The sequence below is a fragment of the Atheta coriaria genome, unplaced genomic scaffold (genome assembly GCF_025399875.1).
Source record: "Atheta coriaria isolate IRGN ID8LTWV9N9 unplaced genomic scaffold, Caltech_Dcor_3.1 hic_scaffold_7_pilon, whole genome shotgun sequence".
Taxonomy (NCBI): domain Eukaryota; kingdom Metazoa; phylum Arthropoda; class Insecta; order Coleoptera; family Staphylinidae; genus Dalotia; species Dalotia coriaria.
In genome coordinates this window covers 8505184-8529337 of record NW_027045449.1, presented here as the reverse complement: position 1 = coordinate 8529337, position 24154 = coordinate 8505184, and the positions used below count along the sequence as shown (strand labels likewise).

The 24154-nt window shown below is 34.3% G+C and overlaps 2 protein-coding genes across 3 annotated transcripts in view; one reads left to right on the top strand and one right to left on the bottom strand.

Moving 5' to 3' along the window:
* LOC135796568 (uncharacterized) overlaps nucleotides 1-16400 on the bottom strand; it is a 28101-nt gene extending 11701 nt beyond the window's left edge. For both annotated transcript variants that reach the window (XM_065308640.1, XM_065308642.1), the window contains exon 1: nucleotides 16000-16400. The gene's annotated coding sequence lies outside the window, so the exon portion shown is untranslated. The remainder of the gene's footprint in view (nucleotides 1-15999) is intronic.
* The window catches only part of LOC135796570 (uncharacterized), a 73773-nt gene that overhangs the window by 14022 nt on the left and 35597 nt on the right, over nucleotides 1-24154 (top strand). The window contains 1 exon segment of the mRNA XM_065308643.1: nucleotides 23098-23271. The gene's annotated coding sequence lies outside the window, so the exon portion shown is untranslated.

Here is a 24154-nt window from a genome sequence, read left to right as displayed (position 1 = left end):
GTTATTTCAATTTTATAGTACATGGTCCAGTGTGAGTGTATATTTCCGTTATTTCGATACGAAGTGTCATGAACTGGCCGCGTGTTCAATTATTCAACAATCAGCCGGGAAGCTCGATATCGAAACGTCGATTGCGCCAATACGTTTCATAAAATACGTAAAACACAATTCGATACTACGTAATGAATATAACTACCCACTATCCAACTGTAATAACAATCAATTTGTTATTACACTCGATATCCGCCCGAATTTTAAAACAATTTGTGAGCAAAACAAATTTCAATGATTTGAATCAATTTCTAACGCTTTTGATGTTTTATTCATGCAGAAACTATAAAAATAAATGAATGTATTTGATTCTAGTCTAGACACTAGATTTAGACGATGGTTTTTACTTCTCAGACCATGATTATATCTCTGAAGTCGTATATCAATCGCGCCTATCAATCAATCTCACATCTACGATTCACAATCTAGCACAAAACAAAAAAATCAAGTACTAGTTGAGCAGAAAACGAATTCTTCTATTTCGTTCGAATTAGATGGATTACTACCATTCGATGAAATATTAGTTAGAAGGTTTCAATTAAAACAAATTGTTCTAGACTTGTAAAAAATGATTCTCTCCGCCCGCTGAAATTATATCTGAATGCATCGAAAGTATTTGAAAGGATGCAGAAAATTAAATTAAAATCATTCAAGTATTTCAACGAGTTTAATTTACTTAATGGTTGAAAACTTTGTGCGGAAACTTTTAAACTAATAATTTGCATTTAATAAGTAATTTCTCTTCTCTTTTTTTGTTAGGATTTTGTAGTAGTTACTTTTTATTACCACTAGAATGTATTCAACATACATTGTCTTCAATTGTCACTGCTGTGAGCACTCAACGAAATAAAATTTTCCGTTTTATTTTTTTCGTCCTGCTCTCCTGGGTTTACGACTCAATTGCTGAAATTATCCGCGATGAAAATCTGCAGTTGAATACAGAATCTGCACCCAAGTACCATTTTTTATCATTCAATACTCGTAGTATACTTGAAATTGAAATTGAACTCAACTAAAAGTTGAAGTTTTGCATCAAATTTTTTACTTGGTGGAAATCTTTCATTCCGTCGAGTAGATTTTTTCGTGTGTAGATTTAATGTTTAATATAGTCATGTGCGGAGTGTCGAATGTTGAAATCATGGGAATTCGTGGAAAAACGTGGAAAATTCCGTCGGTACAGTTTATTCACTTCATTCGTGCGCCGGGTTACAGTGCGTTCGCCTCGTTTCGTTCATTCAGATCGTGATTTTTGGTTTTTTTGACTGTACGGTAAATTGTCCATGGAAAGCAGTGATAGTTCCCATGTGTTGGAATATTTCAATATACGATGTGGTATAATGTAAAATCATCTATAGAAGAGTCGTTTTTGTAATGCAAAAAGGAACGAATAAAATCCATTGGGAGAGTGTTGAAAAAATAAAATATACAGAAGAACGGAAAGAGTTAGGGAGAAAAATTCATTCAGAAAATGCAAAACATCTTTTTCCACTTTAATTTGAAGATTTTATCGCTTTTTCTAACCCTTTCAATTCTTTAAATGAATCTATTGTAGTTTTGAATGAATTCACTGGACTGAATAATTTATGTTTTATATAGTACTGGTTTTTTCCCCGCGACTTTGGCCCGGTAGTGTTTAATAAAAATGTAATTTGTTTTTACTCTTTTGTTCTAGACATAGTATGTGTCAATTCTATCAATAAGATTTGCAATTTTATTTTAAAGAAATTAATTATATAAAGAATTGCTAATAATGCACTTCAGCGCGCCATCTCGGATTCAACTATTTAGCTATAACTATGATTGAATCTTAATGCCAACTTTTTTCCTATAGAAAAGGGCTGTCTTTAAGGTTTTCCCGGAAATTATTCGAATTTTTCTCGCCGTAAAAACCATCCTTGTACTTTAACGAACATTTAAAAAAAGAATTGGCCAAATTGGTCTATGCGTTGTTGAGTTATACGCTTACCAACAGATTTTGCGATTCATTTTTATATTATAGATGTAGTATTACTATTTTTTCCGTTGTAAATAGAACACAGAAATCAAAAGTCCGAATTGAAATATTGTCTAGAAAGAAAATCGAAACGCTCGAAATTGAAAAATACAACAATGGAATAAAATATCATTTGTAATGTTGTTTGTTCAATTTTCTGTTTGGCTTCTGTCTCGGTTCATGTTTTTTGTGTTTTGTCTATATCTCCGCACTTACGCGTACATGTTAATAGTTTTTTGTGCGTTATTTTTTGTGACGTTATCAATAACGTTTGTAAACGAAAACTACGCCTGAAAATAGTTCGAAATGACCAGTGTAATGATAGTGTTGTATCTAATGTACAGAAAGTACCTACGTCACAGTGTATTTATTCAGGTAGCTGTTTGTTGTGACGCTCGTTGCGCCTGATGTGGGTGTTTTTCCTTCGGGGCTTTCGGTTGATTTTCCATTTATCTACTGTGCGCAGTGTGCTTTATAGGTGTGAGTGTGGCACGTATTTGTAACAAATGTAGATAAATGCAAGAGGAGAGTTTAGTAAAAGCAGAAAACGTAATAATGAAAAATCGAGTGTGATCAATCAATCGATAAGCCATTCGCGCACAAATAACAGATATACACGAAATAAAGTTTTAACAAAAAAAGTTCAAAACTTTTATTTTTTAATTTTCAGTTTTAAGGGTGAAAATTTACTGAAAAATCACTTTTTGTGATACTTGATATAAAATATGCAATATATTAACACTTATCTTATGTTAACTGTCTGCTGAATATGGTTACGAGTGTGAATATGAGTGTGCGCGAGCAAACAAACCATTTGCACAATTGCACATTAGTAAACTCTTCGTAAAGTACATGGAAAGTAGCTATATACATACAAAGTACACATGAGAACATGACACATAGTTAAGACTACAATAATACCCGCAGTATACGAGTATATACTGGAAGAATACGAGTACAAGAAGAAAAAGAAGAGAAAAAGAAAAAAATGAGATAGAAATAAAAATGATACATTTGTAGATACGGTGCGACTATAGTTATAAAACATTCAGTTTCGTGAGCACATTTAATGCGAGCATGCCGGGTAGTAACACATGCGATGTGCCAACATATATGTTTCGGAGTAGGTACACGAACTTCGAAAATGTATGAAAAGCTCTAGGGAGATGAATTCATGAAATACTAAAAAAATAAAAACACGACAGAAACACTAGCAGAACTAATGTTATGATAAAGTATTTGCATAATAGTTATATTACAACATTTGTTTTCGACACAAGATATACACCGAAATATTTATTCCAATTTAGTTTTGTAAACAATCTGTTTTGGTAAATAAACCCGCATGGGGAAATTAAAATGTATTTAATTTGACTTCCTGTTAGTGGTAGGCGCATTCAACACTACAGATTTAAAGCGGCAATAAAAATTCAAATCGAAAAGTGAATATGTAGCAACATAAATAAAAATTTGCTTTGTTTGCTGTTTTTTGCATCGATTTTTGATGATTTTCCGTTTGGATTGGTTTTGTACAGTTTTGTGATAGCCGTCGGCCGCCGCCATTGAAGGCGATCGTGCGTGAACATCGATTGTTCGGCTTTTTGCTCTTTGCCACAATTTAACGCGTATCTCTGCGTGGAAATCGCCGAAATCTATTCAGCACGCGAACCATTGCTATCATGAACATCATGACCGTCACAAGCTAAACAATATTATCATGATTATGAACAATCACGAAATTAAACAGTAAAACTAAAAATAACTCAGTATTTTGTATAAAAATTAATATGTATAATACACAAATGAATCGCAAAATCTGTTGGTAAGCGTATAACTCAACAACGCCTGGACCAATTTGACCAATTCTTGTTTTTTAAATGTTTGTTATAGTCCAAGGATGGTTTTTACGGCGAGACAAATTCGAATAATTACCGGGAAAACCCTAAAGACAGTCCTTTTCGGTAGGATAAAAGTTAGCATTGAGATTCAATCATAGTTATAGTTAAATAGTTGAATCCGAGATGGCGCGCTGAAGTGCATTATTAGCAATTCTTTATATAATTAATTTCTTTATAATAAAATGGCGAATCTTATTGATTGAATTGGCACATACTATGTCTAGATCAAGAGAGTAAAAACGAATTACATTTTTATTAAACCCTACCGGGACGAAGTCGCGGGCAAAAGCTAATACTTAATATTTTCGGTAATAAATTACAAAATAATTGGTAATATTTTGACGTAAAATGTATAATTTAAAATAAACATAAAACCAAAATTTTCAACTTTGTTGAATTTTGCGTTAGAATTTACGTTTACGTTCACTGAAATTGCACTGACGAGCCGTGCAAATAACGAAATAACAAGCGCACATCAAAAGGATTTATATTTAGCGAATAAATGGGAAACTCAAGATTTCGCCAACGAAATTGTACGAAATTGCAAAGTGTTGGAATTTAATTCGTAATTGAACCTTGAAATAAATAGAATAATTATATGAAGTTAATTTTAAGTCAAATATTATAAACTTATCATCATTTTCACGCGTTTTTCTGATTTGGAATAAAAATGATTGATATCGAATGTCTCTCGTTTACGATATTTGACGATTTTTTTTATTTCGTCGCTTCTTCCATTTCACATTCAATTTTGAAATCGGATTTAAATCCAACGTGAAATAATACCTTTCTTATCCAGGTTTTTCTTTGCCGACTGGTCCTTCCTTAATACTTCGAAATATTTCCGATGGTAATGTTTATACCGAGCGTTTTAAATATTTAAATTTATTAAAAAATTTGTGAATGCCTCAAATTTACAGTCTAATATTTTACATCCGGTTTACTTTGCTCTGCGTGTACCTTTACTTTTGGTCATAAATCACAGGATATTTTCAGTTTAACATTTGACTTTAACCGTTCAACTGGAAAATTTTACTGAAAGGAAAACCAAACAAAAGTAAACCTTTATATATATTTTATTTTATTATTTTAATTTTGTACACTTTTATATTTTGAAATTTATTTGTGTTGAGATTTGGTGGATTTTGGTTTAGCTGGGTTTGTTAAGGTTTTTCTGGTCTTATCCCGTTTTTCTCAGGTTTTCCTTTGCGTTCGCATTACGTACTTCCGTTACTCATTGCTTCTCATGTTCTTATATTTCGTGATACTCGTATTTTCCCCGCCGTCGCTTTTCGGCTTTCGGTGAGATTTTCGTAATACGCGCGTGGATTCCCACGATTTGCACGAATTTCAAGGTTTTTCCTTCTAGTCGTCGACGTCGTGCGTTTAACGTAATTGAATTCTTTGCGATAATAAGAATTGGCGACACGGTGCGCACAGCACCTACAATCTCTCAAAAATAAAATGATGAAAAACCTGCTACAAGGAGACCGAAAAGAAAAAAATAATAACGCTGATTAGGTTTAAGATATAACGACTACGACGGAAAAATTACTTTACTTTGATAACTGAAAGTTGTAATCAGGTTAATTTCTTATGTTTAACACGAAATTTGATTAATTACATCCCAGGAAAGTTTGTAGGTATTTAATTTTAAAGCGCTTGGAAGTTGTAGCAATAAATACAATTATTTTGAAGTGTTATCGAGTGCAATTCATATTTCATCAACGTTTTCATTTATTTTCCGCATGTGTTTCAAGTTTGCCAACGTCCGGAGGGTTGTTAATTAATTTATTTGAAATATTGACGCAAACCTCTTGCATAGAGCGTTCATTAATTATTTTCGGCGTCGATTATTACGCGACAATCACGATAATCATCGTTGTGATTATGGTCCTTGTCCACATTTGATCATCAATCATTTTATTACTTCGTTGCTCAAAATTAAACTACATCAGTTGTAGTAAAATAGTTTATTATATAACCAGGATGTAATTATGTGCGTAAATTATGCAAAGTATCATATTTCACTTAACGTTTGCAATTTGCGCGTTCTAATTGCAGCCAATTGGAACACTTGGTGAAAATATTTGTTATTTGGACACATGTTCAAGTGCCAAACATAACATTTGCCAAAAGTGTGATTTATCATGTAAATTTTAATGTTTTGATGAAAGAAACGGTAAAAAATTTATATTCAGTGCCAAATATTTTGAATTGAAAATATTGACATATTTATCACATTCAATGGGTGAATTTTGACCTAAATATCAACTATATTTTTGCTGTGTATAAAATATAGTATTTTCTTAGCCAAACATTGTTTTTAACAAGATTTAAATTGATAAATGTGAAGTAATTCAGATTAAACTGAATGAATTTGGCGTGATTTGTCGAAAGCGATGCCAAATATCACCAGGGTAATAACAAATGCAAACCAATTTTACATAACGATCGAATTACGAGCACTTTGAATGCTCCACGCCAAACACATCACAAAACAACAGGGAAAAAATGCAAACGAGAGGAAATTTAGAAAAACACTCCGTGATGTGGCAACATTGGCTCATTCCCACACGGAAAAGAGTAATGTGTCGTTTTATGTGCGCATAAAAATCAACCTTAAATTTACTCGTAAATTTAAATAAAAACAGCTCCCTACGCGTATTATACCATTAGTTACGCTATGCAATTACGATTTCACCGACATTACATTCTTAACAATTTCATAATTAAACTAAAACTAAATAACTGCCCCTATTACGCGGCCTATTTTGATGTTTAGTGAAGATATTTAGGTTTAATATAATTTTACGACGCTGACGTGACAACACAACATGCATTTGATAAATTTTAATATAATGCGCTGTTTTATTCCTGCTCGCTTGTGATGTCGCTGACATTTCACTCGCCATGTTTAATATCATAACGCGCGATTCGACATTAAAACACTATAAACTGCGGGCGGTAGCGCATAAAGTTGGAGAAGTAAATTAGAAAAAAGAAATAAATATAAAGTGTGGCGGTATGTCTTAATATTTAATGAATATTACATTTACATGTACATAGAACGGCGGTAAAAAGATGAAACGTGCTCGAGCGCAAATTAATCTTTATTAAAATGCATTTTATTGTTTAATCCACTCGCGCCAGACCCAACATAGCACAATACACACACAAGTGCTAGAAAATACCGACGTGTTTCAACCCACTCTAAATTAAAGTGCCGCTGAAATAAATTAAAACAGTAATTTTCAGAAAAAAAAAATAATAAAAAGTTAATATATACGTTATGGAATTGTAATTGGTGACGTAAAATGTATAATAATTGGAAAATGCGTTGTGCAAGCTTTGATGGATTTGTAATCAAACGGAGCTTTATTGGATTTGGTAAACATTGGCAAGTAAATCGACAGAACATGCAAAAATCGCAATAAAAAAAGTATCTCCATGTCGTGACTAGCATTTTGGGCTGGCAATTGAGTAGAAATAACGCGCTTTGAAGCTCGTTATACGTGCGGCGAGTGCCGGCGCTCGCTATGTCCGTTTTAATGGACGTGACGTCGTCGCCAAACGAGGAATTAATTACCCCGTTCGTCCATTAGAGCTTTTTAGGCTTTCGAGGCGCGTCGTTTACTCCGATACACAACACTGCTTCAATTAACTTTGTATAGCTACTTTTAAGCTAACTATATTCCATCCATTTCGGATTTAATGAATCACAACGCCATCTATCATTGTATAGTTATCAATTTGTTTTGGTTTCACATTCGTGTGATTGTTAGTAAACTTTTTCAATATGATACGTGGTTGAATGTTTAATATCCAACTGTGGAAAGCGGAAATCCAACGGCGAATAAACAAAACGTGCGGAAAGTTTTCAAAATTAATTAAGTTATGCGCAGCGAGTTGAGAACAATGTGTGGTAAGGGCGAAAAGTGAAATCTTGATACGACGTCTTGATATTTAGCAAGTCAGTCGTGGAAAGTTTTAATAAATGTTAAGTAACATTAGGAGAATAATACTAGAGGTCATTATACACGGTGTTTTATGAGAAAGTTAATAAATAATCACGATAGATGGCACTAGTGTACAATTATACAAAATTAAAGTTTTTATGTTAAAATAATGATGGATTGCTTTTACACACGCAAGTTTTATTGTTATGTGTAATTTGTTATTGTAATTTGTGTACCATATGTACCACTTTTGTAATTTATTTTATCGTAAATTGCTTTGATAAAGTCAAAGCTTTCTGACTTCTCGAGTAAAGTGCAGTATGGGTTAAAGATTGATCGGTAGTAAACAAAGGCGTATTGATTGCTCGACAGATAAATGGAAAGCAAATAATAAAAAACGAAAATTGGAACAGTTATCTTATTGTATAAAAATTAATTATTAATTATTGTCCTAAATCGCAGTTATCTACTAGTCTTTGATTAACTTATGTTTTCTTTTTTGCTGTATTTTTTATTTCGGCAGGACTTTCTGGGTTTTCCCATGCTTTTCATTACTTTTGCGACTTTTGTTTGCCTTTTTGTTTTGTTTTCCGCTCAGCGTTTTTTCTTCTTCTTCTTGGAAAAGAGTATCATCACGAGAAACTGCTGCTTTCATCTCATCCATTTCTTTCATTACTGATTTAGGTACGTGTAATTTTTTTTTCTGTTTTATATCCGCTTTTTCTGTGATGATTCTGAGATTTTTCTCGAGACTACAGTACGATTGCAGCGTTTGCTGAGGATTGCGGGTTGTGGCGATTTTAGATTTGCTCGTTACGACCGATATAAGAACGGAGACGCACATAAAGTTAAACCGTCCGCAGTAAAAACCAGCGGCGGCGGCTGAGTGTGGAGAAATGTAAGGTTGAAGTTAAAGAAAAGAAGCGGAAAAAGCGGTTTTAATGGTAAATGCATGGATACTCTTCTCTTATGCGATCAAGAATGCTTAAACAGCGTTTGAAGCGTTCTTTTACAATAAAACGAGTTTTTACGCTTAAAGAATTTGAAATAAAATGTTTACTTTCGAAACTATGAATTCCCAAAGCATGAAATTCCTTCTCCCGAGGGGAGAATATTCGCGGGAAGTATAACGTCGCGCTGCATTGCGTTTTAATCCGATGAAGAACTCCTTTGTCGTCTTGTTGGTGAACAGCGTGAATTCCTGCGGCATGCGTGCTTGAATATTACTATTAGTTTAATGCGCGTTGAGGGGGCGAGTGGCGGTTAGTTGTGTAGCACTGCACTGAATAAAGCGCGACATTCTCCACTTCGTCCCGAGTTCCTGCTTGCAGTGCATTCCTTTGGGAAATATCTACCCAGCGGTGTGGTTGCAGCGGATTATTAAAATGAAACGTTATAACGCCTTCACGCTTCTAATCTTTGAAAATTTAATTTTATTCTATTATACCATTAAATAAAAAACTAATCTATTATATAAAAAATGAATCGAAAATGTGTTGGTATGCGCATAACTCATCAACGCCTAGACCAATTTGGCCAATTCTTTTTTAAAATGTTCGTTATAGTCCAAGGATGGTTTTTACGGCGAGATAAATTCAAATAATTGCCGGGAAAACCCTATAAACAGCTTTTTTCTATAGGATAAAAGTTGGCATTAAGATTCAATAATAGTTATAGTTAAATAGTTGAATCCGAGATGGCGCGCTGAAGTGCATTATTAGCAATTCTTTATATAATTAATTTCTTTAAAATAAAATTGCAAATCTTATTGATAGAATTGACACAGACTATGTCTAGAACAAGAGAGTAAAAACAAATTACATTTTTATTAAACACTGCCGAGACGAAGTCGCAAGCAAAAGCTAGTAATTTTTATACATGAACACGCTGTATATATTTACTAAAGTAATATGAGACCATTATCGATGTCTTAAACCGGTGCAAGTAAAGATATCTGACGTCTTGAATGTCTTGGATGTCTTGCAATAAATTGGGTCAAGTGCCCCTTTGAGTTTTGCATCGAAGAGAAGACAACACAAGACAGGACTGGTGGTGAGGTGACAACTTGACAACATTACAACACGACTTCCAGACAATTCCCTCGATGAGCTCGTGGCTGCTCCACTCTTGTGGCATCAGTCAACTCAAGTATAAATTTCTTAGTTTGCTTTACACTTTACAACATAACTTCTCGCGTTACACACTTTATCTTAACCCAGCTGATATAAGTTACTTTACTTATGAATAGAGTTATTAACACACTCGGTATGTAATTCGATGTGTTCCTAATCAAAATGTCTTGAAGTTTGCAACACGCGTCTCAAGTTCTATAACTTTGTTGGAGAAGTGTTTGGTCGCTTTCAGAATCTTCTCTGGAAATAAGGCTTTAACACTACTTGAAAGACTAAATTTAATGGAACAAAATGAACAAGTTAATTAATTAAAACACCTAGTATGGATATAGAAATTGCATGGTTTGTGTATTGTTGTCTTTTTGATTGAGACAAAACGTAGCTTGTTGGCGTAGGCGTGCGAGACATGCGAGAATTACGAGCACATCAGAGAAATTACAAAAGTTGTAAGATTTACAAGCGGAGACTTATTGTGTCAACTCAATGGTACAGAATGTGCGAAAGGATGAAAAGCAGAAGCGAACGAAGACGTTTAACATTTGAAGTGAGGAATTTTACTTTTGTTTGCTTATTTGGGTGATTTTCTTGTATTACAAGACTTCAAGAATTCAAATATTTTTTTAATATCGTCATTCATTCAGATGTTTCTCGAGTAAAGACTTCTTTTGAGTTTTTCTACACTTTCTTGAAGTTTTTAGCATAAGGAACAATTTTACTTTTATGTAAAATATATATCTAGTCTTAGATTTCACTATTTAAGCTTTTGAATACTCAAAACACGTTTGTTTTTATTCCAAAAACATTTTTAGAAACAATTTCACACTTCGATTACCAGTTTGCTAGTTTGGTAGCCTACTACCTGTGTTTGTTTACATTCCACCCGGATACTTTTAATTCCTGTACGTTGGATCAGCTTGCTTCAGCTATTGATGTCCGTAAACATTGTGCTCGTTAACTCAAGGAATGCGGAGTTCATTCGCACTGTTTGTTTGCATTTGCATTCGAATTACGCGTATCTCGTGTATCTGAAAATGTAAAACATTTCGAACAAGTGTGACTCAATTTAATTAAAAGTTAAATTTATCTTGGAAGAGATTCAAAGTAATTTGTTCTTAGATACGAACGTGTTAACTAGAAAGTTTTTTGGTAGAGAGTCCTTTTTGTTTTATGTTTTTGCGGTACTTGCAGTTATTATCCTCACGTAAAAGAAGACGGCTTTTGCTTTATTGGGGGTTTTGCTGAAAGTGAAGCACCTCTTACGTGCAACTACCTCAACGGTAGCAGTTTGCGGGCTTTAGGGGTTTTGTTAGTCTTACAATCATTCGTGGTAATGACATCTTCACATTTCAGGCGTCTTTACAAGGTTTTAGAAGCCTTCTCCATTTTAGGTTGAAAATCTTGAAAATTCTTTGGACCATTAACACTTCTTTGGGTAAATGTTTTGGTTTTATTATTATTTCACAAAACTAAATGTATTTCTTTAATTTTCTTTAAGTGGTGTGCATTTTTAAGGTTTTTGCATTTTTTGCTCATAAAATGAAATTAAATTTCCAACACAAACTGAAACAAGTTCATTTCTTTTAGAATATTGCACAAGCTGCACTTTTTTTGTAAAATTTTCTATGAGTCTATGAATTTACTCGTCCGTGCGTTGTAACATTGCAACGTTACTTTTTGTTGGATTGTGGTCCGTCGTAACGAAGTGGCAACGCATCGGGAATGCGGGAAATTCGCTAGAAAGCAACGCCGCGGTTGCGGGCAACGAGCTTAAGTGGAAAAGTTCGCACCGGGGAAATTGCGGACAAGCGCCACGAATTGATCAAGCGGGGATAACTAAAAAGAAACACACTTAACGAATAAAGGAAACTTAAAAAATATATTGCAAAACTAAGATAGCTAAAGTAAGCAAGCAAAGAAAAACAAACTAACAAAGTTAGTTCATATCGAAAAGTTTGCTTTCAGTGTTTTACTTAATGACAGAAAGTAACGATTAAAAACTCCGTCAACAACAACTTTTAATGATTTTATAATTTATTTACTAAATTCTAGGTAAACGAACAAAAAAAGTAAAAACTTTGCCATTAAAAATTATAACAAATGACTAGGCATTAATCAACATAACCTCAATTCTAATCTAATCTAAAAAATTTATATTACACAGCTAAAATTAGTCTGTAGCGGTCATATCGCCGCCATGGTTTTTAATTATTCTCGGGGTAATTTAACACTGTCGTATACATAAAATGTTCCTGATATTACTCTGCTTTTTTATACCTACGCTAGTACATTTTGTTGTCATAGTCGAGCTGGTTGCATGTGTATTGGAATTAAAGTAAACGAAATAACCGGAAAAATGATCGATGCGACTTTAGAAACGAATTGAATTATTTAAAAAGGTCAATACATCATGCGAAGCTACACACAAACTCAATTCCTTAGTTCCAATCGATTTCAACCGGAAGAAAAAATATTTGTGGATATTTTTTTATTAAATAGGCTATTTTATTAGATAACTAGCTTTTGTCTGCGACTTCATTCCGGTAGTGTTTAATAAAAATATAATTTGTTTTTACTCTCTTGTTCTAGACATAGTATGTGTCAATTCTATCAATATGATTCGCAATTTTATTTTAAAGAAATTAATTATAGAAATAATTGCTAATGATACACTTCTGCGCGCCATCTCGGATTCAACTATTTAACTATATCTATGATTGAATCTCAATGGCAACTTTTATCCTATAGAAAAAGGCTGCCTTTGGGGTTTTCCCGGCATTTATTCGAATTTTTCTCACCGTAAAAACCATCTTTGGACTTTAACAAGCATTTTAAAAAAAGAATTGGCTCAATTGTTGTAGGCGTTTTTGAGTTATGCGCTTACTAACAAATTTTGTGATTCATTTTTATATTATAGATAATCATTAGTATTTTTTACTGTTTTAACATTAGAAATGAGATGTTATAATATCATATGATATGATATCATAATAGGGAAGTAATGTTATAGTCTATAATATAGTGAATGATGCAATAAAACATTTATATGTTATGAGCCAACATAGAGCTTTCACCACCTGACACGGATATCATAAACACGGATGTAATGCGTATTTGTAATTGGGTAATATTATACTGATGTTTTTATATTACATGCTTTTATATTTGGTGTTCAATATAATTCGAATTCAGCAATGTGTGCACTAATGCATTCATTTATAGTCGGTGAACGTGGGGTTGACGGCCATTATTTGTCCGCATTTCATGGCTATCACGACCACGGCCACGACCACTTTCTAGTTTGCATGCTTCCGCTTTCCGCTTGTTACTAGTTTGGTTGTTGGTCGCTGGTCGTTTGGCAAATTGCAACTTTACTCCACGATATGATCTCGATACTATTATGCGCACAGTCGGAACAGACTCTGAAGTCTTCATTTTACATGCATGGTAGCATCTGCTTCGACACTATCAAAACCAGAGCGCCGGTAACATCAGTGGTTGTTGGGATGTAGAGGTAATGGTGAGTGCGACATCTACCTTTGACATAAACATTGTGCTTCCAGTATCTAGTATCTAGCTTTGGACGTTTTGCTGCAAGTTGCCTGAAACCTGCTTTGCATATTTAACTACCCGTATCCAATGATCTTCATGTCGGATATGATATAGTTTTGTTGAAAAACAAGCATCACTCTCAACACACTGTATAATTTTTTTTCTTCATAAAGTTATAATCCTAACAAAATGACTTTAAATTGCATTTTGGTCCCCTTCTTACCCGACTTCTTGTTTGTCACTTTTCATCGATTATTATATTATATAATATAGAAGTGTCTAAAAGTGTTTACTTTTTTGCTTATATTTCGTGCTGTGCATTAAAAACTCGTTGAGTTTTTAAGTTTTTTGAGTTTTCATCCGCTTTGTCTTCTATTCTTTCATTCTCCGCAGAATGAAAAAGTCTATTGAAGAAGCTGTGGCCAACAACGCCGAACAAACATTTAGCGTTTTATAAAGTTTGCGCACGTAACGCCATTGTCGACCGACTTGACGCAAATGTCTTCATCTTGCTTTTTCATATGAATGCAAATATTTATACCGCATATTTACATAAAGTTTTATCAAAAAAACTTCCACATGGGAAAATGCAACTAGATGGCGCTGCAATACTAGGTTTAGAATCCGCTTATACTACTTGTTAGTATTTTTACATTATTTATCATTCAATGCCGTCTAAATGCGTTTAGATTTAGGTTTTGTCTTCGCCCAAATCTCTTCCCTTGGATTTGAATACGTATTCGGTCCCATTTTGCCTTGTACACCATGCGATTCTCCTGGAATACAATCCAGTGACTCTGGCGTGGCTCTGCGTCGGATTCAGTTTATCATTTTAATGTCCGCATAGCATTTGCATAATATTCCACATGCCACACACCAACACAATTTATACGAAACAATGCGTGCCTATATTGCATTCAGTGTTTGTACACAAACGCGCGATAACTGCAAAAACAGTTGATTTGTATAATCCGAATAAACTGCATCAACTAAATCTACATGTAAACTGTTGGAATTGTTCAAAAACAAACGACAAATAATGACAAATGAAAACAAGCGAAGAAGTTTTCTAAGAATTCTGCAAAATGAAAAGTTTTTGACGCAAATAAAGTTTAAGAAGTCTTAATACAATGTGGATTTTAGTATTATATAGCTTTTAAGGGTTGGTTTTAGATTTGTAGATGCGTATTTGAATTGCTAATTTATTAAATTATTTTAATTTTGGGTTTAGACAAAAATGTTTTGAAAACTTAATAACGAGCATGCAGCAAATGATTTCTCATGTAGGGAATACATGTAGATCTCTACATTTACCACACTTTAGTGGTGGTGGTGTGGTGTGACATGGCGCATGAGATTTATGATGCTTTTAAATCGCGACGCAACAATAATTTACTGCGACCAGAGCAGCCAGCTGACCGAATGACTAGCAATAACCTTGGGACTAGTTACCGCTGCCAATATTTAACACATCCCCTCTGACATATCCCACATTTTATGTCACGTGACAGAAAACTTTAAAAAGTACTTTGGATTTAGGTCACTTTTTTCTGATTTATTATTCATGAAATACGTGTGTCATTAAATTGATGCGTGATAATCGAAAAATAATGGCGCAGACTTAAATAAATAATCCTAACACAAAAGTTACGGATAATGCATTTTCAATTGTTCTAAGCCACTTTATTCCATTATCATAAGTGCGTATTTTAATCAATTTTCATAGTGTATTTTTTGCTATACGGATAATATTATGCTTTAATCTATAATTTCAGTAAAAATAACAAACTGGGATTGTTTATACTGAGTGGTTAATTGTAATTTAATGTTATTTATAGTTAAACAATTAATTGCCTCTATGAAACGTTATTTACCGAATACAAAATGTTGGAGTAAGTGGTTGAATGACTGACTAATGACAATTAGTAACGCAAATGGCATTAAACATAGCAAACAATGTAAATATTTAATTAATTTAATTACACTTGTGCTTTTGTGGTTTGTGCTTAGTTTTCAACTACATGCGACCTCAATTCTAAATTAATTCACGTAATTGATGTAAATAATGTAATTTATTCAATAAATGCGAGTGAGACATCTAAGTACTCCCCTGAACGTTTAAATTTTAAAATTAATTCATTAGGGAAACAAGTAAAATTATAGTAAAAACTTTTACTCTATTTTAATTGTCTCCAGAGAGCAGCCAACAAGAAATTAAGTGGCAATTAATTAGTGTTTCATGTACACGTATGTATGTAACATATGATAAATTTATTTTGTTTATAATAATTTTTTGATTTGACTTGAAGCTTTTAAGAACTACTTATAATATTTAAAAGTTGCTTGATGTTTGCTTTGATTTTTTCACACCTTTACATCATCTTTGTTTGCGTATTGAAAATGTTGCTGTAACTTACCTTAATGTTGAAAGTTTTAGCAACCGAAACCACAAATAATTTCGCACATAATATTCGCACTCACGTGTTTACTTACACTTGTAACTTTAGCTGAGTTTAGTTTAGTTTCAGTTCAGTTTAATTCACAACAAAGTTTCAGTTTTTTAATAGAAATATTTTGACTTTCTATGAAAGTTTAAATTTACCTCTGTAAAATTTTGATATTTTCACTTTTTATTTATTTATATTATTAAATATATATTTCTAGTGAGATTAATATTTACATTTTATAGTCAAATAAATTTTTAGTTAATTATTTTGTTGTATGAAATAATTGTATTTGTTCGTTGTTAAGACACGTGTGTAAGCGCACGATGATAACACGTATCACGACGAGCGCCCGCGCGTTTGTTTGCAGCGACGTCGCGACGCGAACTGACCGAACTCGAGTGCGTCGCGACGCCTCACGTCGCTTACCATTTTCAACAACCTCCCCCACCAACCACCGGCAGCTTAAAATTCAAAAGTTAAAGTTCAAATATTCATAATTACAGTGTTTAAATAATGGAAAATTTTAATTAATAATTTCATTACGGATATTAAAATTTCCCAAGACGCGCGGCGGTTAATTATCTATAATGACAAGTTTTCAACCGATCTATCACTAATTAAATCCCCTAACGAATCCAATGAAAGTGATGTTGATGTACTCACACACGTTGTTTAAAATAATGATCTCAGCGCATGTTTCATAACCAATAATATGATTTTAATGAACGCGCATGACGCTGCCACCAATAATATGTTTAATAAACACATGCATGAACATTGCAACATCTGCTTTGGTAACATCCGTGAACATAGTAAATTTTAGTGTCCATTGCACCGCGATGCTTTTATGCGTAAGTTGGTTAACTAACCAACAACTTGCCTTTACGAATCGAAATGCTCGTTTGCGCATCGCATGTAGTGGTCTGCTGGTGGTACATGGTGGCATATGATGCGTGATTGGGTTAGTGTGCACCCACATGATAGCGGCTTTCATATCGCTAATGAATTACGGTTGTATCTGCTTCTGTCTAACCCTCGCAACACCAACACTGGCAAAGCGCATACAATTGTAGAATATTGTAGATGAATAATGAATTCTGGCGCGCCTGGAATTAAATTTACGCAACGAACACGGCAAACCGCAATTAAGCACTTTGCTTCAAATCTTCGAAATCTTCAGCATCAAAAGTGGCTGAGTTTATTTTTGTTGTATTATGCAAAGGGTAGAAAATTCAATAATGATTGTTAATTAGTAATAAATGACACGTTTACTAAGTTGGGTTAATTAAGTTTGACGGGGTAGTGTGTCTAGACGTAGTCAGTTTGGTGTCGACATAAAATATCGACTAATTTACTTTTTTTTTGCTCATCTTATTTGCTTCATTTGCTTTTTTCGGGCGCTTTCATTCCGTTGTTATAGGCGGTGATAAATTTGAGCAATTAATTTAAAATAATATTTGAGTTCTTTTTTTGTAGATAAACGTATAATTGTCTAATGGCGTTTTTTCTGTAATGGAACTGTTTGCAAACAAAGCACGAAAATCACAAAGAGCATAAAAATACTTGTTTGCATTTTTAATTAAGATTTTTTCACTGCTTGAGTAAATTTTTTAGCAAAAATATTAAAAACCTTCTGAAAATGATGCTGGGTATAAATTATTTGTTACTATATCTCTGAGCTGATTTTTTCTACAAATTGCGAATGACAAGATGGCCGAAAGCAATAACCATTCACATGTTCTGAAACTTAACAAGCGAGCCTTCTTCCTATGGCTTTCACTTTTCTAATACTTCTGCAGGAATCTATGTAAGATAAGGAATGTTGGTGTCTAGTTAGAGCGCGATGAAAGTACCGCAGTTACCGTGATGTCCTCGTCCTCGTTTTCTGGAGTAGGACATAAAGGCTACGGAATGATTGGCGAATGGTAGTAGAATAGTAAAAATGTTGCAATCTTCCGGAACGAAGCGAACAAGAGTAAAAAAAAGAAACGGAAAAGATTGAAAGAGTGCAAATTCTGGTTGGAGTTTCAAGTTTTGCTTTGACTTCGATTCAATTTAACGATTCCCGCCGGGATGCAATCGGAAACTTCCTGCGGGATGTCTAGTACAGTGACAAGTGACAAGACGGATGTGGTTTTTAAAATTTCAATGCAAGCAAAGCATCTAAGTCTCTATAACTAATACTAAACGAGGAGGCGGGGCATATTGTTAATTTTTAGGTTAGGTTTGGTTAGAAATTATTTTTGTCTTATCGCATATTTAGATATAACTTGCATTTACCCGCGACTTAGTTCCGGTTGTGTTAAATAAAAATCTAATTCGTTCTTACTCTCTTGTTCTATACATAGTATATGTCAATTCTATCAATAAGATTTCCAATTTTATTTAAAAAAATTAATTATATAAATAATTGCTAATAATGCACTTCAATGCGCCATCTCGGATTCAACTATTTAACTATAACTATGATTGAATCTCACTGCCAACTTTTATCCTATAGAAAACCGCAGCCTATAGAGTTTTCCCGGCAATTATTCGAATTTTTCTCGCCATCAAAACCATCCTTGGACTTTAACGAACATTTAAAAAAAAGAATTGGCCAAATTGTCTTAGGTGATGTTGAGTTATGCGCTTACCAACAGATTTTGCGATTTATTTTTATATTATAGATATAAAGGGTGGCATATTGTTAAATTTTAGGTTAGGTTAGGTTAGAAATCTTATTTTTGTCTTATTTCAAATTTATTCATAATGTTTTTGTGTACTCACATCACGCATGATGCACATATTGTATCATGTGTCTTGAAGGAAGAAAAATGAAGATAATCCTTGTTATCCTGCGTTAAGCGCTCAAATCCTGAGCGACATTTATGTCTGTTCCCACTTCCTACTTTCGCTATCGCTTTTTGCAAACACTCTCCCACTTGAACTTGCACCTTCTCAAGCACCTCCTATATCACCACACATGACACATGTCACATGCGATCTGACATAAATGAATCTCTTTTGTCCTTCATATTTTTTATCCATTTATATTTTGTTATCTTTCATCATTACAACTTACATTATTCTCCTTTTTACATAAAACGACGTCACAAAATGGCCACTATTCAATTTATTAAAATCGTTTTCGTGTCGGTTGATAGCATCGGGCAATATGGATTTAATTATGATAAATGTACGTGGATTATTCCTATTCAACGAAATCGATTACTTATATTTCCTCGAAAGTAATCTGAATTTGGATTATTGTATGTAGTGAGTTGGTAAGTTTGTAGATATTCATATAATTGCTATTATTTCAATAAAAGGTATATTAGGAATATTAGATAACATTGATTTTATAATTGCTAATATTAAATTCCATTGTGTATCGTGTATAGTGAAAAAGCAATGAATAGCTTTTATTTGCATTTTGTAGGCAACCACATATACAATTCAGTGGTTCAGTGGTGTCACGTGCGTATTAATATTCCCCTCGACCAGAATCAATGACCACAGAATAATGAGTTATTAATTAGGCAATTCAATATGCTGAAAATGATTGATACTCTATTGAGTTGCCTAACTCAAACAAGTGATTATGTTTGCCTATATCCTCGAAATATTCTCCACTTGAATTTGAAATTGTCAACGTGTCACTACCAAAATGTCAGCAACCTGTTCCGAGGCATGTCGAAAATAAAGCCGTATCGATTGCATTAGAAATAAAGACGTTTGTTGATTCAATGGCGTCGAGTACTACGCACTTGGATATTCCTAGTAGCATGGCAATTGCATGTAATGTTGTCATGTACATGGATTTCATATGTTTCATGAGTTTACATGAGTTTCATGAACTTCTCGTAAACTCACGCAACACACTTGGGCATGACGGCGCACAAGTCCAATATTTGAAGAAGCATAATGGAGCGTGATGGGGTAGGTGGGCGGCTCGTGAAATATTACCTTCCATTTACTTGGAAACGCTTCAAACGCACAAAACGCACCCAGCGCACGTGTTTCTGACGTGTGGGGGTGCTTTTAAATTTTGAATGCGCCAACAAACTTTCCACGGAAATTGGGGGTGTGACGGAAATTGAAACTGACTGAGGGTGGGAATTATTTAGTTTTCTGCATTGCGGCGACATCTTCTATAGGAAGCAGTTAGTAAAACAAGGACTTACAGTGTTTTTGTATAGTCACTTCATTCAATCGCAGATGGCGCGAGTAAAAATTAATTTTTAATAAAAAATTCCTAAACATTTAAAATATTTTCGCTCCCTTTTAATAACTTATATGTATTAGTAAACTAAAAAATAAATTTATTAAAGTTTTAATTTGATGAAAGTGTAAAATGTGTGTTATTTTATAAATTAGTTCAGTTTTTCGACACTAGGTGCCGCTAGCAACACTAGAATAACTATTTTTCCATTTTTATTTCCGTACATCCATCATATTTTTAATTCACAACATGACACGAGCTTACTTCATGTTTTCTATTGAAATAGCCACCCCCAACCACCTCCACACCCTGCAATAAAAGCAATGAATTGAATTGAACAAATAGATTAGTCCTACAAGTAACATGTGCTGGAATACGCTGACTAACTCAATGCGTTGCCTTACCGTGCGTTTTATTCTGCCCCAGTAACATTTGAACTTTGCATATTACATTATTGGAAGCAATGGTTGCCAGTCCCCGAGCGAGCTAGACGCCCCAAACCGCAGACTAATTTATTTATTCTCTTTATTCATTACGTTTTGTAAGGTTTTACTGCGTGCGCTCACCCAACGGCGTTTCACGGGTATATTAGTCATTTTTTCAAATAATTTTTTCTGTGCGGGAAATCATTTTTGGACTTTTCCTCTTTATATTGAACTATACTACTAATAAAACACCATGTTTTATTAGACGGGTGGCAATCAAGAAGAAGTTTATTGCTTGAAGTTGGTGGAAGTTTTGGAAGATAGAATTTTTTGTGTTTTCCCATAGGAAATCACCCACATGACGGATTGCTATCAGCTCGGGACGGCTGATGTTTTACTAAAACTGCTATTTCTACAATTGGGGCACACAAACACACATCTCCTAAGTTATCTACTGCGGTGCTGTTAGATTTTTCTGCATTATGCAACTTGCAAGCACAAATGTTGGTATAATGTGTCGCGGTTCTTGTTTGCGCGCTGCTCCAGCCCACAGCATCTCGCGCACATTTCGGTCGCGGCGCTAATTTTAGAAAACCCAATTACGGAAGCTGAGCTCCTCGCGTTTCACTATCGCAGCGAAATCACACGACGCGCACATTAAATTGCTGCACATGTGATGCTTGAGTTCGACGAATTTATGTGCAGCGTTCACATTCAACCAGTTTGAAAACTATGAGCTTCACAGGCGTTCCACGAAAATGATTCAGATCCCAGAGATGAGTTTCATTAGGTATGCCTTGTCAATGCTGCCCACCAGCCACCAACCATTTTCGGCTGGAAGCAGAATGCTTTGTCCAACGTTTATTCAGAGACCTGCAATTTGCAAATTCCTGCCGAACTACGTAATTGGAATACATTGTGACGCGGAATGCTTGCAAATTGATTTTCATTATCTATAGTGGACACTAATGGTGTTAAGTAGTTTTAAAAATGAGTTAAAGTGATTTTTATGAAAATATCAGAAATTTTTCACGTTTCATGCGTTTATTGGTTGTTTAGCTGTTAATTAAAATTCAATTCACACATTTAACGGCCGTGTTTGCTCACGCTCGTCGCGTTGCACAAACACATCGATGCACACATGCCCCGAGAGCATATCATCCGCATAAAATAAACACAAACAGGTGAAATATTCAGAGGCAACAAAATCAAAATATTAAAACAATTTAAAACCTAATCCATCTAATTGAAAATAACAACAATATGTGCATGGTATATTTGCTGATGTGAGTTGTGGTTGAGAATTCATAATGAATTGAATATTGGACACAAAATCGATGCGTTTCTTCTTTATTCCACGTAAACACGTCGATGTCCATATTGTACATTCTTGCTTTAATATAATTTCGTATTCCACAGCTTAGGCACCACAGGCATTACTCATGAAAATAATTTCATGTTATATGCTTGGTTGGCTGTGCGTAGGCGGGTGGAAAAATTGTTAAGTAATTCATAGTGGTTTTAATCAATCACTTTTATGACCGATGTTCTGGATAGCTCCAAGTTTTTGATTGTTGAATTAAATTATTGCTGCCCGTATTGTGATGCAAATTAAATTAAATTTGTGTGTTTTTTTTATTTGTCTGAAGTGAAATCTATTTTTATCTCTTTTATGATGTCCGATCTTGTGACATGACATGACAAACACTTCATTTTGGAGCGTCAGCACGGCGCCTATTATGCAACCCGTAGTCCTCTAGGCCCCTCAAATCGCGCCGTCGAGTGCGGCACTCGCCACTCGACAAACTTCTCAATCACTTTTTCCCTGTTATCCGCCTTGCGTCCTTTTCGCTCACTTTTCGCAGTATATCCTATTGTTATCTTACGCCGCAACCCACAACGCACCCACCGGATTTGTGTGCAGTGAAGAGTTCATAAAGTCGAAGTACGGAATATCACGTCGTGGTCTATTCTACGTGGAGAAGGCGAAACTTTATCTCTCGAAACATACAATGTGGTTTTGCTTCATTGATACAGTAGTCGCGACATCTATTAATTCAGTTTGCATTGGATCATATTGTATTGCGAGTATGACACCGATGTGAATGATGCTTTTCATTAAATTTCTATGTTGGTGTTCGCATTTTCCTTTTTCAAAATGATCTCGCTTTGATCTCGATGTGTATAATTACTCTTTGCTTTGCAAAACTTTTCGTATCGGATGTCTTTGTGATTACAGTCAAAACAACATAAAAATAACTTGTAACTAACGCCATCTGTATGTAATTAGCTTAAGATTAAATCGGTAATAACCTGAAAATTAACTAAATAAAACAAAATATCTACTTGTACGTTTGTAGATAGTTGATTTGATAGCTATTAATATTGGTTGATAGATACATATGCTGATATATTTAATGACGTCGTTTTGCTTTCCAGTTTCCCATGTTCTGTGTGGGCTGAATGCGCCTACACGTGACCACAACCCTCGCTACCGCAAGTACACATGTGCACACAGGCACACGTGATCGTCAAACATGTCCGATGTCGTCGTCGTCGCCGTCGTTGTTGTCGTCGCTCTAAATGGAGGATGACCTTTCCGGATAATCGATAGTTTGTATTCCCGGTTCGAACGTTTCCATGATTGTACGATTGTTTGAATTGCTACTTCATCCTCTCTTATACTGACCATATATAAGGTCCTCACAAACGTGATACAGTATCATTCAAACCCTTAATACTTCCATGGCGATAATACACGTGTATCATCTTTGAAATTTCATAATTATATTTAAAATATTAATTATTTATTACTAGATTTTGCTCGCGATTTTGTCCCGGTGTTTTATAAAATAGTAATTTGTTTTTACTCTCTTGTTCTAGACATAGTATGTGTCAATTCTATCAATAAAATTCGCCATTTTATTTTAAAGAAATTAATTATATAAATAATTGCTAATAATGCACTTCAGCGCGCCATCTCGGATTCAACTATTTAACTATAACTATGATTGAATCTCAATGCCAACTTTTATCCTATAGAAGAGGGCTGTCTTTAGGGTTTTCTCGGCAATTATTCGAATTTTTCTTGCCGCAAAAACCATCCTTGGACTTTAACGAACATTTAAAAAAAAGAATTGACCAAATTAATCTAGGCGTTGTAGAGTTATGTGCTTACCAACAAATTTTGCGATTAATTTTTATATAATAGATTAGGTATTATGTACCTGCAGACTATTTAACGCTAGATAACTTATTATCTGTATTTAGTGTAATATTTTGAGGGGTTGGTTACTGAAAGTTTGAAATTTCACTCGCCTTAAACCTCGTAATGCGTGAACCGAACCTGTGGAGTCGTAATCCGTGAGTTTAGTGTTAATTTTTAATGCGGCGCATGTAGTGCTGGACGCAGGAGGTGCTTTAGATTGTGTTTGGTGTGGGGCGGCTTGTTGGGGCGGCGTTGTACATTTTAAGTTGACCTAAAAAACGAGGCCGA